We start from the raw sequence: 19,249 nt of genomic DNA, 5'->3' as shown, positions 1-19,249 counted from the left end.
AAAAGGAGTGAGTGGTCGTGATATGGAAGAGTCACAGTTGATTTCCTTTAAAAAATGTCTAATTTGGAAGTATGTCCAAAATGGTAAAGGGTCGCTGGTGATGGCAGGTGTTAGTGTGAGGCGGTCTAGAAAAGAGCCGTCGCGGAAAAACTGATGTGCTTGTATGTTAGGTAGCTGCCATTGTTGTGTTAGAAAGTGTGCGGACATTCCCGGAGGGAAGGCAGGGTTCTGTCTTATAGGAGTTAATGGGCCCGGGGAGGATGATATGCGTACTTTACGGCAGGCCTCCCTGAAGCAATCCAGGGTCGGTCCAATAAGAGGGTGGGCTTTGAGTAAACTGCTGTATATGCTAGCACTCAGTAAACAGTATCAAATGAAAAAAAAAAAATCAAATTTAGAAAAAATTCCAAAATTCCAAAATTTAGATAAGAATACCCAGGACAATATGTTTATCTATAGGGGCTCATGCTCAATCTTGGGTGTCATGGGTAACAAGAGCTAAATGCTTGTAGGAGAAGGTTAAAACTGAGGAACCCTGCAGGCTTCCTTCCTGACATATGATCAGCCCAAAGAAGCCACTCTTCTTAGCCACTCCAGGTCACATTAGCATTCCTGCTAGACATGTGCAATTTGCTTTGTTCTGAAGTCATTTTTCAACAAAATCTGATAAATTTGTTAATTTGGAAATATTTGAATTGATGAAAACTTGTTTCACACTGCGTACGGTTTCCAGACCAGTCCCCTCAATGCACGCTCTGCTGTGAAGGGGTGGGGGGTAAGATGCCTTAGGGATACTGCTTCACGGGGAGGCTGGAGGCTCTTTGTCAAGATGCATCATATGGACACCGTGTTACTCTTCAAAAGTTTTTCATTTAGGACGTGAAAACATTATACACAGGGCGTCCTGTTCCGAGACGGAACACTTGCACCTTCACCCAACCTTTAGACACCCGAGGGTCTCTGAGGGCTGGGTTGTCTGAGCCCAGATGGGACAGATGTTACCAGTTCACTACTTTGGGGATTCGGGGGATCTCTCCACCCCCGAACTCTGGTTCTCTCTTCCTGGAGACCTTTTCTCGTCTGTTCTCTTCTCTTCCCCCCTTCCTCCCCTCCCTCTTCCTTGTCCTCAAAAACGTGCCTAATACCACTGTATCTTTCAGATCAACATCAAACCTTACAGGAAACGGGAGCACAGACTCCACCAGAACAAAGCGGAGAACTCTCCGAAGCTATCTCGGTTTCAAGACTTCTAAGGGTAAGTGAGGGTAGTTTGCATAGCTTTCCTCCACCTCTGCTCCATGGCTAATGGCCCCGAGGCTAAATTCCACATAGCTTCCCACAATGTTCAGGGCCTCAACTCCCCGATTAGGAGGAGGAAGGTACTAGACTACAACAAATCCCTCAAGCTGGACATCCTTATGATACAAGAAATACACTTTCCTTCCCGGTATAGCCCCAAGTTCCTCCACCCACACTTCCCTCACTTCTTCCTAGCAAGTGCAGACAACAAAACCAAGGGGGTGGTGATCTTAATATCCAAAATCAGCAATTTCATAAAAATTTCTGAATATGCCGACCCAGAAGGGAGATTCATTCTGGTAAAAGGCATGCTGGGGGACCACCTGTACTCGCTAGTTTTTTAATATAATAGATGCGACCTAACACAACATAATTATAGCAATGACAAGCCTCCATCCCTAATATGTATACAACAAGAAGAAAAAGAAAGGAAATGGGACTTTGTATGAGGCAAGTCATTGAATTGTTCAATTTATTTGAAAAATAGCAGATTACATTATGGAAAGTGTCAATCTGTAATACAGGACACAATCCAGTGTAATACATTTACATAATGTAACAATTATACAGAATATAATACAAAATAATAAATAAACATATTAATTACAAAAGGACACTCATCCATTCATAAAAGTTCAATGAACATGATCGATTTTTCATGGTAGGCCAAAATTGTCTAAGCATCAGTATAATATAACTCGACGCACATTTCATGGCTCTTGCCAATCATCAGGAGTAAGATGCTCTGAAAATAAATCAGTAATATCTATAAGTAAGGATATCTTTTAAACGGAGAAACAATTTTTTTTAAAATAAAGGTGTGTAACTTACAGTGCGGCCAAATGGTGGCGCCCAACCTTGGATCCAAAGGAAGAAGAGGGACAAGGATGATCATCTCACCCGGGGCTGAGGTGAGGAATTCCATCCAAGCCAGAAAATGCAGCCAGGTGAAGACCAGGTAACCATGTCACAACCATGTGGTGTTAGGTCGCATCTATTATATTGCCAAATTAGGGTAGAAGATACCCACCTTTCCAGCGACTTGACACACCTTAACATTAACAGTCTATCACTCATTCACCATTACATTTCCCCTACAATGAGTTATTTCTCTTTCTAACCTTCCTATCATCATATATATTTATAACTCTATACTCTGGTTTCCATTACAATGAGCCATTTCTCTTTCCATACCTTCATATCATCATATACATTTACAAATTTATATTCTGGTTTTCCTTGCCAGCAATTTGACACTCTATGGGATACAATATAGTGTACTTCCTTGTTCGGCCATGGATAGGCCCCCTTTTCAGGGGGAGTGGGGGTGATGGGGTGCCTTGTCTGACCCCAGGGTTGCAATGCCTGGAAGTCTTTTCCCTCCCCCCCACTTATTCCTTATACAGGTTGGGGGCTGGGGCCTTGCCTCCTATGCATCGGCATCATGATTGAATGCTCTGCTCGGTGCATTAACCTGCCTGAGCATTGAGCATACTCCCTCTCTCCATCCTATTGGGGCTCATGGTGCTGGTGGGGACCCGCCCTATGCCTGATATAAGCTGCTCAGGCTTGAATAGGGTAGCCAGATACCTTACTCCCCTACCAATACATGCATACACTTATATTATTAAGTAATGACACCGACACTTGGATTGGATGTAAATGGCCTTATCGGCCTTTATTTAACAAAACCAATAAAAAACTGTAAACTTTTATTTTCAATATTTATAACCATTTAAATATTAAAAATATTTAAAATATTTAACTCTGACTCTCAGTAATCTTTTTGTTGCTGGTCCCTGACGACCCCAATCACTTTTGAGCCTGAGCCCCATTTGATAGATCTGTCCCCAGCCGCTAACTCGCCACGAGGACTCACTAACTGACCCAGACCCCCATTTATTACCCGTTGGTCCAAAAACTGACTGGACCAACCGGAAAACTCCATCCTGGGATGTGTCCCAATGTTTTCAATCCTCATTGAAACCAATATATATATATCCATATATATATTTACTATTGTCGCCAAGGACCAAGCGCCAATCACACTCTCCTAAAGTATTAACATCCCCTCAGCTAGGGCGGGAGGGCGGGAACGTTCTTCCTGACTCTCCAACTCACGACTGCTGTATAATTCCCCTGGCTTAAGCACTGATTAAAACTCTCCTCCCCTTCTACACTGATCCACCAATCCCAACATATCCCTAACTTCCTTAAACCCCTCCTTATCCTACTTATTCCTTCCCTACGTTCCTTGCACCCTTTCATGTCTGTACTCTGCTTCCTTTTACAATACAGCTCCGTACATGTCTTGAATAGGGTAGCCAGATACCTTACTCCCCTACCAATACATGCATACACTTATATTATTAAGAAATGACACCGACACCTGGATTGGATGTAAATGGCCTTATCGGCCTTTATTTAACAAAACCAATACAAAACTGTAAACTTTTATTTTCAATATTTATAAACATTTAAATATTAAAAATATTTAAAATATTTAACTCTGACTCTCAATAACCTTTTTGTTGCTGGTCCCTGACGACCCCAATCACTTTTGAGCCTGAGCCCCATTTGATAGATCTGTCCCCAGCCGCTAACTTGCCACGAGGACTCACTAACTGACCCAGACCCCCATTTATTACCCGTTGGTCCAAAAACTGACTGGACCAACCGGAAAACTCCATCCTGGGATGTGTCCCAATGTTTTCAATCCTCATTGTAACCAATAAATATATATATATATATATATCCATATATATATTTACTATTGTCGCCAAGGACCAAGCGCCACCGCGGCACAAGTGTGACACCTTACGCTTGTGCCCGCAGCCACACTAAAAATGCTCTTCTAATGCCATCCTCCAGCCCCAGGGACCAAAGATCAATCCCCACCGGGTTAAGGTGAACACCATCCCCTCTCAGGTACATCCAAGTGTCGGTTTCTAATTCCCAATGTCGTATCACAATACCCCCATTCCTGGAAACAAACCTGCCCACCTCCTTGTTGACTTTTATACGGGTCTTATTGAGTTTTTCCCACGATCGTGCCCCCCTCCAAGACATACGGGCAACTATATCGGACCATACAAACAGCATATCTGGAAAAGATGCGCGGAGCCTGAGAAAGTCCCATTGGATATCTTTTATGACCTGCCTCATTGGTCTAATAACCAAGTCATTTCCTCCCACATGAAGAACCAATATGTCAGGGACCCTGTCCAACCTGGAAAATCTATGTACCTCAGGAACCACTTGCTGCCACCTCATGCCCGGTATACCCAACCACCTGACCGTGCCCTTCTCTCTCTTAAGCCATAGCTGTCTACCTTCAGGTCTGATGTCCGCCCGTTTTGCCCCCCAAAAAACGTATGAGTGTCCCAATATCCAAATGAGACATCTGGGCGGATCTGAAATAACAAAGAAATATACCAGCGACATGCCAACATTTTTTTACCATCTGCCTATCTTCTTTATTACATTTTCTGGAAGTCCCCAGCGAGCTGCTTCCGTGGCTGCCCCTATATGGAAAGAATGCCCTGCATATTCTCCCGGGGAAAGCCCTCCTTCTTTTAAACACTTCCTCAGCACTGCTGTGAACTGAAACCTGGATAAACACAAACCATCCCTATGTATAAAAAATGCTCCCTCCCCTGTCAGGCGCACATCCAAGAACTGCCTCAGGGCTGTTAAAGGACAAAACTGGGGCTCTAACCCCTTGAACAACTCCACCCTGACACCTTTTCCTTCCTGGTCTGTTCTTGATCACCGTATCCAGATCAGAACTGACTGATCTGAAAACTGCACATCACCCAACCTCAGACCTCCCACCACCCTTTTTGATGGCAAGACCAATTCCCCGATTCTAAATGCTCCAAAAAATGCCACCACAAAGGCTGCTCGAAAGAGTACTTGTTCAAAATACTCTGAACACACCTTGTGAAGGCTTGTCAGAATCGTCCCCAGCACCTCAAATGACACTGGGCGTCTGGAGTCCTTCTTGTGAGAACCTTTTCTATAACCCCGCAAAGCCCTGCGAACCATAAATGATTTTGTGACATCCCTGAGTCCTTTTAATTGGAATAAAAAGGCTAAAGCCGCCATCTTCTTTCCTATTCCCGACCCAGAGACCCCTTTTTCATAATTCCTACAAATAAAACACAAAACCCAAGTTTGTACGTCAGTAGAGTCCCCTGACCCTCCTACCTCCTCCATCAAGGCAAACCATTCTTGCCACACTTTTCCATAAGCCCTCCATGTTCCTGCGCTGAGGGACTGCCGGATCAATCCTGCGGTGATTCCAACGCAACTCTCCACAGTTCCGACGGGCATGCCTCCGGTGCCAGCTTGCAAAATTCTTCCCACTGGAAACGAGACAAAGCATCTGCTAACTTATTGTCCACTCCAGGGATATGCACAGCATAAATAAATGCATTTATGCGCAAACAACTGAGCACCAAGTGTCTTAACAACCTAATCACAGGTGGGGATGAGGCCGTGATGTTATTAATTACCCAAACTACCCCCAAATTGTCGCAATTGAACCTAACTTTTTTGTTCCGCAATTCTTCCCCCCACAGTTCTACTGCTAGAACAATGGGAAACAGTTCTAGGAGGACCAGGTTTTGCAGGAAACCTGCCTCTCTCCAAATCTCCGGCCATGGTCCTGCACTCCATCGACCTTGGTAATACGCCCCGTATCCTGCCGATCCTGCCGCATCCGTGAACAGGACCAAGTCAGCATTGCTGACCGGTCCCACTTGCCACACAGAACGCCCATTAAAATATTCCAAAAACGCATCCCACACCTTTAAATCCGCCTGCAATTCTCTGGTCAATCTGACAAAGTGATTGGGAACTCTCACCCCAGCCGTGGCCGCCGCCAACCTCCTACAGAATATACGACCCATGGGAATGATTCTGCATGCAAAATTCAATTTTCCCAATAAGGATTGCAATTCCTTCAGCCGCAGCTTATGCTTCTTACCTGCCATACTCACCTCCTTCCGTAACGCCACCAATTTGTCCTCTGGCAGTCTACATTCCATCGCCATGGAATCAATAGTGATGCCCAAAAAAACAAATTCTGATGTTGGGCCCTCTGTCTTGTCAGCCGCCAGCGGAATCCTGAATCTTTCAGCCAGGTGTTGTAACGTAAGACTGCACAACATCTGGAGTCTGGGGGGCCTATGCACAAGAAATCATCCAAATAATGGATAATTGAATTCATCCCTGCCGCTTCTCTAACCGCCCATTCAAAGAATGAGCTAAACGCCTCAAACAGTGCGCACGAAATGGAACAACCCATTGGCAAGCAACGGTCCACAAAGTACGACCCCTGCCAACAGCATCCCAACAACTGCACACTGTGCGGATGTACCGGCAATAATCGAAATGCTGATTCCACATCAGTTTTAGCCATGAGGGCGCCCTTACCATATTTTCTAACCCACGAGACAGCTGCATCGAACGATGTATAGGTAACCGCACAATCCTGCGGGTCAATACCATCGTTCACAGAGCCACCTCTTGGGTAGGACAGATGATGTATCATCCTATATTGCCCCAACTCCTTCTTCGGAACAACTCCCAACGGGGAAACTATTAACCCTGGTAATGGCGGGGAAGCGAATGGTCCAGCCATCCGGCCCAATGCAACTTCCTTAAACAGCTTAGCCGACACCACCTCCGGGTGGAGGCGTGCCAACTTCAAATTGTCTGCAACTGGCGGAACCCTCCCTGAACCATGTTTCTAATAACATTGCCGCCGCCCTATCTGGGTACCTATTTAGGAAAGGTAGCATCTTTTCTAGTCTCACCGGCGTCATCCCTTTTTCCAGCGATGTCTCCTGTGCGACCTTTTCCTTGCTTGAAGCAGCGCGCAAAAGGGTGCCCCCCACTACATCCGGAGCATTCATGTTTGTAGCGACATGAAGTTCCGAACCGACAGTTGCCTTCATTGAACTGCCAGCACACCCCTTTCTTTTTTGGGGCCGGCGATCCAGCGGAGGAGGTGCCGCCAACCCCCCCTTGAAAAAACGGGCTCGCAGCCCTGGATGACGTCATCAACTTCATCCAGAGACTTATATCTTTATGGTCCCATGTAATCGATGGGCGAATAGCCTTCCTTTGACGAAACTGTTCGTCATAACGAAGCCATGCTAAACCCCCATATACTCGATGTGCCTCGCTGATCGCTTCTAGATAACAGAATAATGCCGAGCAATTCTCGGGGGCTTTTTCCCCAATCACGCTAGCCAGAATCGCAAAAGCTTGCAACCAGTTAGCAAACGTGCGTGGAATTAATCTGTACCTTCTCTTCTCTTCCTCCTCTTTTTTACTCTCATCCGGCTTTACCCTGTCTAAATTAAACTTTTCTAACGGGAGCAAGGAGAAAATCTCCACAAACTCATTTTTCCAAATTTTTTCTCTTACCTCTTTTTTCAAATGCGCCCCCAAAGGTCCCTCGAAGCAAACGTAGACCTCACACTGGGCCGCATCTGCCAGTCTCACCTTTTCCGCATCCTTTTCCTGTGTTGTGGTTTTTGTAGAATCTCCCACGCCGTCACCTCCCGTCTGTGTCTCAGCCACCACCAACGTCGTCGGCCTTTGCGGGGGGTCCACTACAACCAAGGGATCCCTAACGCTTGGGGGTTGTGGTACCCAGGGGCTGATAGGGGATGAGGGTTGCGGAGCCCCGCTCTCCAGGCGGCGAAGTAACTCCCTCACCGAATCCCATAAATCCCCTTCTCCCCCCCTTAAGGTACCTTGCTCATCCCCCCCCACCCTGACTCCCCCTGCTTCAGTCAACCCAGAAACATTAGTAACAGAAACAGAAGCTTGCTTACCAGGCTGCCTTAGGTGAGAGGACCCACCAGCCGTCAGACCCGACTCCACCGCTGCCTCCAGTGGATCATCGCTCAGCTCGCCCTCCTCGCTGCTGCTGCTGTCCCTCTGTATCAGTTGCTGTTCTTCCACTGCTGTTCTTCTGGCCGACTTTCGTCCTGCAGCCTGAGCGACCGGAGGGGGGGCGACATCCATCTGAGGGTTCCTTCCTCCGTTCCCCTCGTATGGGGAAATTATGTCATCACTCGGCAACCTGTCTCTTACGCAGGCATTGCGCTGGCCAACCCTCCCAGGCCCTTCACTGAACCTGGAGGCGGGGCCTCCCGACTGACGATCCCTGTGCTGACTGGCTGAACCTCTTCCCTGAGGTAAGATGGCGCCGCCACGAGGCAAGCCGCCGGCCGTTTCACAGGCCATGCCGGCACCCGACCGTCCCGTTCTCCCTCGCCGGGTTGCCACCCCGACCGGAGCATCGCCGGTGGTGGCAGCCTGCTGTCTATCACGTGGAGATGCACCAGTGGGGGCTGGCCTGGGTGTCCGCATTACGCCTCCCCCCCCTCTGACTATGCTGTAATCTGTCTCTCCTTGCTGCCCCCCCGCCCGCTCTTTTAGGTGTCTGCTTTGCCGGCGGAGGTCCCGAGGGGGTCCGACTCGGGCTCCCCAGTCTCCTCTGAGTCCTGGGAGCGATGTCGGGACTAAGGCGCTCTGGAGGTCTAGACCTCCTAGCCCGTGATGAGGCAGGCCTCGCAGTGGATGGGCCCTGCTCTACCCCCTGTAGTGTGGATGCAATCTGGCTCTGAAGCCATTCTGCTCCATGGGTCTCCGCTGCCTCCCTAAGCTGTACCCAGAGCTGCTCTAAACCACTCATGCTACCTACTGTCTCTCAGCTACCTCAGGGAACGTTCTTCCTGACTCTCCAACTCACGACTGCTGTATAATTCCCCTGGCTTAAGCACTGATTAAAACTCTCCTCCCCTTCTACACTGATCCACCAATCCCAACATATCCCTAACTTCCTTAAACCCCTCCTTATCCTACTTATTCCTTCCCTAAGTTCCTTGCACCCTTTCATGTCTGTACTCTGCTTCCTTTTACAATACAGCTCAGTACATGTCTGGCCAGCTGACCATTTCACATGAACCATTCACACAAGCAGGACAGCAGCTATGTCTCCAGTCACAGACCCACACACAAGGTAAATTTATTTGTTTCATACTTATCACCACATCTTTTTGGGTTTATTCTTAGTTTGCACATTACATAGTTCATCATCCACTTTTGATTTGGATACAATTACTTACTTTTTCATTTCATTTTTTGTGGGTTTGTTTCTTTGTTCTTTAGTTCATACACTTCATCACAACACCATTCATCACTTCACTCATCCACTGATATAGGCTCCATTCATTACTCAGACACATTCATTTCACATGGTTTCATTTTCTTACCATTGCAGAGCAGTATGGACTGATAAGCACACACCAGAACCACATGGTTGTGACATGGTCACCTGGTCTTCACCTGGCTGCTGTTTCTGGCTTGGATGGGATTCCTCACCTCATCCCTGGGTGAGATGATCATCCTTGTCCCTCTTCTTCCTTTGGATCCAAGGTTGGGCGCCACCATTTGGCCGCACTCTAAGTTACACACCTTTATTTTGAGAGATTGTTTCTCCGTTTAAAGGATATCCTTACTTATAGATATTACTGATTTATTTTCAGAGCATCTTACTCCTGATGATTGGCAAGAGCCATGAAATGTGCGTTGAGTTATATTAAACTGATGCTTAGACAATTTTGGCCTACCATGAAAAATCGATCATGTTCATTGAACTTTTATGAATGGATGAGTGTCCTTTTGTAATTAATATGTTTATTATTTTGTATTCTATTCTGTATAATTGTTTTATATTTATGCAAATGTATTACACTGGATTGTGTCCTGTATTACAGATTGACACTTTTCATAATGTAATCTGCTATTTTTCAAATAAATTGAACAATTCAATGACTTGCCTCATACAAAGTACCATTTCCTTTCTTCTTCTTCTTGTCACTAGTTTTTTATTACGCACCAGATAAAGGACAAACCAAATTTTTCAATTCCCTTTTGAGCACCCTCTCTTTGAGGCTAGAAGGAATGATTATCTTTGGGGGAGACTCGAATGTCGCATTCGACCAGGGCCTAGACAAATCTAAACCCACAAGTTCTCAACTGATTCTCCCAACAAAAGAAAGCTTCAGAATAGGAAAGATATTATATGCCCATGGTTTAGTAGACACATGGAGGGAATTTAACCCCTCCAAGAGGGACTTCACCCATTATTCGCACCCTCACAATGCGAGGATAGATCATATCCTAACCCAGTCCACCCTCCTTCCAGTAGTCCTAAAAGCACACATCAGGGAAACGGCACTTTCTGACCACTGAATTGTAGTCATAACAATCAAAACAGGGGCTGCAGGTGGTTCAAGAGGACAATGGAGATTGAATGAGTCTTTGCTCTCTGACCCCATCAGAGTTTCAGGAATTGAAAAAGCCCTACAAGAGTACTTTACTCTCAATAACATGGAAGGTACCACCCCAGAAATGCTCTGGGCTGCACATAAAGCCTTTATCAGAGGAAAACTCATCTAGGTTTCCACCCAAGTTAAACGAGAAAGGCAGGCCAACATAACTTGCCTAGACAGGGAATATGCCGAGCTAAAGTCTCTCCACAAAAGAAATCCATCCAAGATCCAAGTATCTCAAATTGACAAAGCCAGATTAGATCTCAATCTAGCACTCACGGCTAGGGCCGAAAAGTCCATCCGCTGGAGCGGACATAAATATTATGCCCAGGCAGGCAAAATAGGTCCCCTTCTAGCTGCCAGATTATCCCCTCACATCAGGGTTTACACTATGCCCAAGATTAGGGTAGCAGGTCAACCCCCTATGACCAACCCAGTCAAGATACTTGATGCCTTTCAGGGATTCTACTCGAAACTATACAGCCAACCCTCCCAGACCAACGCTGCATTGATCCCTCGATTCCTGGAGGGCCTACCCATCCCCTCCCTAAATTATACCCACAAAGAGAGGATGGAAGCACCCATCACAGAGGAGGAGGTGGTGGGGGTCATCAAAAACCTCAGAAAGGGGTCAGTTCCGAGACCTGATGGCCTATCTATAACCTATTATAAATCCTTTGCGACCACCCTAACGCCACACCTGACCAACTTCATTAACTCTAAAACCAAAGGAGACCCCCTAGATGTCCACCTTAACCACTTGAGCCCCGGACCATTATGCTGCCTAAGGACCAGAGGTCTTTTTCCAATTTGGCACTGCGTCGCTTTAACTGCTAATTGCGCGGTTATGCAATGCTGTACCCAAACGAAATTTGCGTCCTTTTCTTCCCACAAATAGAGCTTTCTTTTGATGGTATTTGATCACCTCTGCAGTTTTTATTTTTTGCGCTATAAACGGAAAAAGACCGAAAATTTTGAAAAAAAATGATATTTTCTACTTTTTGTTATAAAAAAAATCCAATAAACTCAATTTTAGTCATACATTTAGGCCAAAATGTATTCGGCCACATGTCTTTGGTAAAAAAAATGTCAATAAGCGTATATTTATTGGTTTGCGCAAAAGTTATAGCGTCTACAAACTAGGGTACATTTTCTGGAGTTTACACAGCTTTTAGTTTATGACTGCCTATGTCATTTCTTGAGGTGCTAAAATGGCAGGGCAGTACAAACCCCCCCCAAATGACCCCATTTTGGAAAGTAGACACCCCAAGGAAATTGCTGATAGGCATGTTGAACCCATTGAATATTTATTTTTTTTGTCCCAAGTGATTGAATAATGACAAAAAAAAAAAAAAAATATTTACAAAAAGTTGTCACTAAATGATATATTGCTCACACAGGCCATGGGCATATGTGGAATTGCACCCCAAAATACATTCAGCTACTTCTCCTGAGTACGGGGATATCACATGTGTGGGACTTTTTGGGAGCCTAGCCGCATACGGGACCCCGAAAACCAATCACCGCCTTCAGGATTTCTAAGGGTGTAAATTTTTGATTTCACTCTTCACTGCCTATCACAGTTTCGGAGGCCATGGAATGCCCAGGTGGCACAACCCCCCCCCCAAATGACCCCATTTTGGAAAGTAGACACCCCAAGCTATTTGCTGAGAGGCATATTGAGTCCATGGAATATTTTATATTTTGACACAAGTTGCGGGAAAGTGACACTTTTTTTTTTTTTTTTTTGCACAAAGTTGTCACTAAATGATATATTGCTCACACAGGCCATGGGCCTATGTGGAATTGCACCCCAAAATACATTTAGCTGCTTCTCCTGAGTATGGGGATACCACATGTGTGGGACTTTTTGGGAGCCTAGCCGCGTACGGGGCCCCGAAACCAATCACCGCCTTCAGCGTTTTTAAGGGCGTGAATTTTTGATTTTACTCTTCACTGCCTATCACCGTTTTGGAGGCCATGGAATGCCCAGGTGGCACAAACCCCCCCCCAAATGACCCCATTTTGGAAAGTAGACACCCCAAGCTATTTGCTGAGAGGCATGGTGAGTATTTTGCAGCTCTCATTTGTTTTTGAAAATGAAGAAAGACAAGAAAAAACTTTTTTTTTTTTTCTTTTTTCAAATTTCAAAACTTTGTGACAAAAAGTGAGGTCTGCAAAATACTCACTATACCTCTCAGCAAATAGCTTGGGGTGTCTACTTTCCAAAATGGGGTCATTTGGGGGGGTTTTGTGCCACCTGGGCATTCCATGGCCTCCGAAACTGTGATAGGCAGTGAAGAGTGAAATCAAAAATTCACGCCCTTAGAAAGCCTGAAGGCGGTGCTTGGTTTTCGGGGTCCCGTACGCGGCTAGGCTCCCAAAAAGTCTCACACATGTGGTATCCCCGTACTCAGGAGAAGCAGCAGAATGTATTTTGGGGTAAATTTCACATATTCCCATGGCATGTTTGAGCAATATATCATTTAGTGACAACTTTGTGCAAAAAAAAAAAAAAAATTTGTCTCTTTCCCGCAACTTGTGTCGCAATATAAAATATTCCATGGACTCGACATGCCTCTCAGCAAATAGCTTGGGGTGTCTACTTTCCAAAATGGGGTCATTTGGGGGGGGTTTGAACTGTCCTGGCATTTTATGCACAACATTTAGAAGCTTAAGTCACACATTACCCACTCTTCTAACCACTTGAAGACAAAGCCCTTTCTGACACTTATTGTTTACATGAAAAAGTTTTTTTTTTGCAAGAAAATTACTTTGAACCCCCAAACATTATATATTTTTTTAAAGCAAATGCCCTACAGATTAAAATGGTGGGTGTTTCATTTTTTTTTTTCCACACAGTATTTGCGCAGCGATTTTTCAAACGCATTTTTTGGGGAAAAAACACACTTTTTTAGATTTTAATGCACTAAAACACAATATATTGCCCAAATGTTTGATGAAATAAAAAAGATGATCTTAGGCCGAGTACATGGATACCAAACATGACATGCTTTACAATTGCGCACAAACGTGCAGTGGCAACAAAATAAATACATTTTTAAAAGCCTTTAAAAGCCTTTACAGGTTACCACTTTAGATTTGCAGAGGAGGTCTACTGCTAAAATTACTGCCCTCGATCTGACCTTCGCGGTGATACCTCACATGCATGGTGCAATTGCTGTTTACGTTTGACGACAGACCGCCGCTTGCGTTCGCCTTAGCGCAAGAGCAGGGGGCGACAGGGGTGCTTTTTTTTTTTTTTTTTTTCTTTATTATTTTTTTGCTTTTTTATCTTATTTTTAAACTGTTCCTTTCATTTTTTTTTTTTTTAAATCATTTTTATTGTTATCTCGGGGAATGTAAATATCCCCTATGATAGCAATAGGTAGTGACAGGTACTCTTTTTTGAAAAAATTGGGGTCTATTAGACCTTAGATCTCTCCTCTGCCCTCAAAGCATCTGACGACACCAAGATCGGTGTGATAAAATGCTTCCCCAATTTCCCAATGGCGCTATTTACATCCGGCGAAATCTAATGCCGCGTACACACGGTCGGACTTTTCGTCTACAAAAGTCCGACAGCCTGTCCGACAGACTTCCTGCGGACTTTCGGCGGACTTGCAGCAGACTTTCTAACGAACGGACTTGCCTACACACGACCACACAAAAGTCCGACGGATTCGTACGTGATGACGTACACCGGACTAAAATAAGGAAGTTCATAGCCAGTAGCCAATAGCTGCCCTAGCATGGGTTTTTGTCCGTCGGACTAGCACACAGACGAGCGGATTTCGGGGTCCGTCGTAGTTACGACGTAAAGATTTGAAGCATGTTTCAAATCTAAAGTCCGTCGGATTTGAGGCTGAAAAAGTCTGCTGAAAGTCCGGAGAAGCCCACACACGATCGGATTACCAGCCAGCTTTAGTCCGTCGGCGTCCGTTGGACTTTTGTAGACGAAAAGTCCGACCGTGTGTACGCGGCATAAGTCATAAAATGCTCGTAGCTTCCGGTTTCTTAGGCCATAGAGATGTTTGGAGCCACTCTTGTCTCTGATCAGCTCTATGGTCAGCTGGCTGAATCACCGGCTGCATTCTCAGGTTCCCTGTTGAGACAGGAGAGCCAGAGAAAAACACGGAAGACGGTGGGGGGGGCATTCCCTCCCACGGCTTGTAAAGGCAGTCTAGAGGCTAATTAGCCTCTAGGATTGCTTTTACATGAAAGCCGACCGCTGGCTGAAAAGAATGATACCAAGATGATACCTAAACCTGCAGGCATCATTCTGGTATAACCACTCAAAGTTGTGAATGGCGTACCTGAAGACAAAAAAATGGTTAACAATGGTTAACAATAAAGCACAGTAAACAGTAAAGTATAAATAATTACATACCTGAAAAACAAACATGATAAAACATAATAACAATAACAATAAAACATTGCAGAATAGAATACAGTAAAACAAGAGCAGAACAATAGAGAGAGAGAATAGAGAGAGAGAACAATAAAACGACAACTATTTTTTTTTATTTTATATACGTATATATTTTTTTTTTTACACTTTTTTTGTAACTAACTTTTATAACTGTAACCGGTTCCAGGTTCGGGTCTCTCAAAATGCGATGGCATCTTGGGAGACCCTGTGAAAGTGTGCCTAGTCTGTGGAATGCTGTACCCTACGCTAATACTCAACTAGTGCATGGTAGCATTCAAAACATTCAACAATGCAAAGACCAGGATTGTCAGGACAGGAGGGACAATAATAGCGGGTGTCACGCCTATATCCGCGCTTGCTGCAGACACGACATCTTTTTGGGGGGGTTCGTTGGGTAGGGGTACTTGGGAGGACATAAAAATGCCTCTCATGCAGCCGACTGCATTTGGTTGGGGATGTGAATGGGGGAAGTACGGGCGCTGCAGAAGCGGTGTGTTCCCAATTAGGATTGGCGAATGCAGCAGGAAGGGCACTATGGGCATGACGGGCCTGTGTTCGTCTTTTTGGTGGCAGCGGGACACTACTTGTGCTTGCCACCTCACCAGCTTGAACTGCACTTATGGGACTCGCCACGTCACCAAGTGTTACTGCAGCGCTGGTTTGACTACGACTGGGGTATACTAGGCCGCTGGTGCTTGCCAGTTCAATAAAAAGCTTCCAAAAAAACTGTTAGCGATTGCAGGGATCAGGCCTGACTCTGCAAACGCTGCAGTTATGCGTTTAGTGCCTTGTAAGTGTAAGTGTAAGTGTAACTCTTTACACCCACAATTATCCCCCTCTCTTCAAGAAACTGGAGGCAGACCTTAAACTTTGGTCAAAACACGACCTATCATGGCTAGGAAGGATCAATTCCGTTAAAATGACCTTACTCCCAAGAATCCTCTATTTCTTCTGCTCCCTCCCTATACCAATCAGGACTAACCACCTACATTCTCTCCAAAGCAAAATATTAAAATATACCTGGGTTAAAGCGGGATATCGCATACCACAAACTACCCTATTCCTCCATAGACGCAGGGGGGGACTTGGCCTCCCTAACTTACATAAATACTACTTAGCGGCCAGATTGGCCCAACTGTCCACAATTTATTCCAAATATGAAAAACCAGACTGGGTGACAATTGAACGGCAGGCCACTCCCAACTACACGTTAGATTACCTCTCTGTGGTGCCCACCGAAAACTCGGCCCCCATTCTATCACCCACTTTATCCCACTCATACATCTTATGGTATAACCTCAGACATCATTCGGCTCTGGTCTCCACAGGACGCCCTCTCGCACACCTTTTCCGCAACCCTGATTTTACACCTGGCCTGAACATTACAGCATTCAAATGGTGGCTGGACAAGGGGCTATACAAGATAGGGCACTACTTTACTCCTAATGGGCCGATTTCCCTAAGTTTCTGTATGAAAAACTTAGAGCTTCTGGACTCAGAAAGGTTCCGCTTCAATCAAATTTCCCATTTTCTACATAAAATTTTGAGGGAAAAACCACTCCCCCAAATTCACAGAATACGAATTGTGGTGTGGACAGGCCATGGAGCAGAGGGGGGCATCTCGGTGATATACTCAGCCCTCACTCACCTTACTGAAAAAGTTTCATACATGAAGGCTTGGGAGGCTGATTTCTAATGCAGCAGGGAGATGGAGACCTGGCACGCGGCACTCACCAGATCCTTTAAAGGGATCCAAAACATATCCCTCATGGAGGCTAGCAATAAAATAATAACCAGATGGTACCTAACCCCTACCAGACTAGCGGCCATTTACCCCTCAGCAAGCTCTTTATGCTTCAGAGTGTGTCAACTACCAGGCTCCATGGCCCACATATGGTGGGAATGTCCCAAGATTCGCCCATTCTGGAGACAAGTCTTCAACATGATCGACAAGGTGACTGATTGCCAGGTCCCCAGATCCCTAGTGGTAGCTATCCTCAATGCAAACGTCCCGGAAATACCCAAAGCCTCCCAAACGCTAATCCACTTCATTCTTCTGGGAGCTAAAATCTCAATCGCTAAAGCCTGGAAACAGCCGAAACCAACCTTGCAAGCAGTCAAAAGGAAGATATCGTGGATTATGACCCATGAAAAACTATCCAGCATCCTGACTGACACATCAAAGGAATTCTAAAAGGTCTGGGAGCCCTGGGCCCAATATATGGGAAGCTCCCTCATACCAGGTGTACAGGTACACACCACTCCTCTCCCCAGCCACAGGCACATATTTCCCGCAGCCACACAATAGGCACACAGCTCCCCCCACCCCCTACTCCCGCTTGAGGACTCCTATCTCCCTCCCCCTTCTTTTTTTCTATTTCATCTCCTTCTTTTCTTCTCTCTGCCCTCTACTTCAACTCAGGTTTCTCATAAGTTATCATTCAGTCTGAAGCCACCACTTGGCTGTCTCCCTCGTTTAGGGAGAATCCCAGCTAATTCAACCTCCCAGCTGGGGTAGCCCAAATAGGCATGGCGATGCTTCGGGAGAGAAGGGGGAATTCCTCGTCTGGCACAGTTAGATCCCACTGGGGGTGCCGGGGGAGGAAGGAACCGGGATACTCTCGGGGCATGGCCTTCAGCTGGACCTCAGGTTATCTGGGTCATGTAAGCCAGTTGGATGGCCCGCCTAAGTACACATATTGTTGGCACAGATAATAGACAAATTTCCAGACTGTATTCTTTATATGCTCTTATGCAGGGGGCCCTCCCCCTGAGATCTGTTAAATGTATAGACTTTATATGTTTGTGCATATTGATAATAAAAACATATTGAAATAAAAATGTCATTTAAAACTACTGGCGGCTGTAATGAATTGTCAGATCCTGGAAATTAAATAATAATAATTAAAAATCATTGAAAAAACAGCATGGGTTCCCTGCGCCAAAATTAAAAAAAAAAAAAATTGCGTGGGGGTCCCCCCAAAAACCATACCAGGCCCTTCAGGTCTGCTATGGATTTTAAGGGGAACCCCGGGACAAAATAAAAAAATGGCGTGGGGATCCCCCAAAATCCATACTAGACCCTTATCCAAGCACGCAACCTGGCAGGCCACAGGAAAAGGGGGGCAAGAGAGCGCCCCCCCTCCTGCACTGTACCAGGCCACAGTCAGGGCTGGGCGCAGCCCTTCCTTCTCTGAGCTGGCCACTCAGCTGTCAGCAAATTGCCAGCTCCTATCTCTCCACAGTAGGGATGAGCTTCATATTCGAATTGAACGCATGTTCGACTCGAACATTGCCTGTTCGGTCATTCGCCGAATTCCGAACAATATGGGCCATTTGCGCCAAATTCGAGTGGCACGTCACGGCCCATAATTCACTGCGGCATCGCAGTGCATTGCTGGCTGATGATTGGCCAAGCATGCACTATGACCCGCATGCTTGTCCAATCACAGAGAGCCGTAATTGGCCAAAGCCAGGGTGGCTTTGGCCAATTATGGCTCAGAGGGTTAGTACACGCCCCACAATATATAAGGCTGCCTGCACGCGGCCCTGTGTAGTGTGTTCTGGCATTGAGAGAGATATAGATAGACAGAGAGACAGCGTTATTTGATTTAAGTTAGAGTAGGCAGGCGAGTCAGTTAGCTGCACTTACAGTGTATTGTGTACATATATACATCCTAGGTGTTGTGTATATATATATATATATATATATATATATATATATATATATACTGTATTCAGTTTAGCTAGATCCGTTCCTGTTATTCTCTTCTACCTACTGACAGGCAGGCAGGTGTTTGTACAGTATTTACAGCTACCTGAAGAAAATTGCTGGTGTTCTTCTGATTCTATTAGTCCTATTAGCTACAGTATTTACAGTTATTGTAGTACGTCCTCTGCACAGAGTGTGCACCTAAAGCTACCTGAAGAAAATTAGTGGTGTTTTTCTGATCCTATTAGTACAGTATCACAGGCAGCTGTAGTATTTACAAGTTAATGTAGTGCGTCCTCTGCACAGTGTGCACCTAAAGCTACCTGAAGAAATTTAGTGGTGTTCTCCTGATCCTATTAGTACAGTACCGCAGGCAGATGCAGTATTTATAAAGTTAGTTTAGTGCGTCCTCTGCACAGTGTGCACCTAAAGCTACCTGAAGAAAAT

Source organism: Aquarana catesbeiana, linkage group LG09, assembly GCF_042186555.1.
Source record: "Aquarana catesbeiana isolate 2022-GZ linkage group LG09, ASM4218655v1, whole genome shotgun sequence".
NCBI lineage: Eukaryota > Metazoa > Chordata > Amphibia > Anura > Ranidae > Aquarana > Aquarana catesbeiana.
This window is presented reverse-complemented; position numbering follows the sequence as displayed.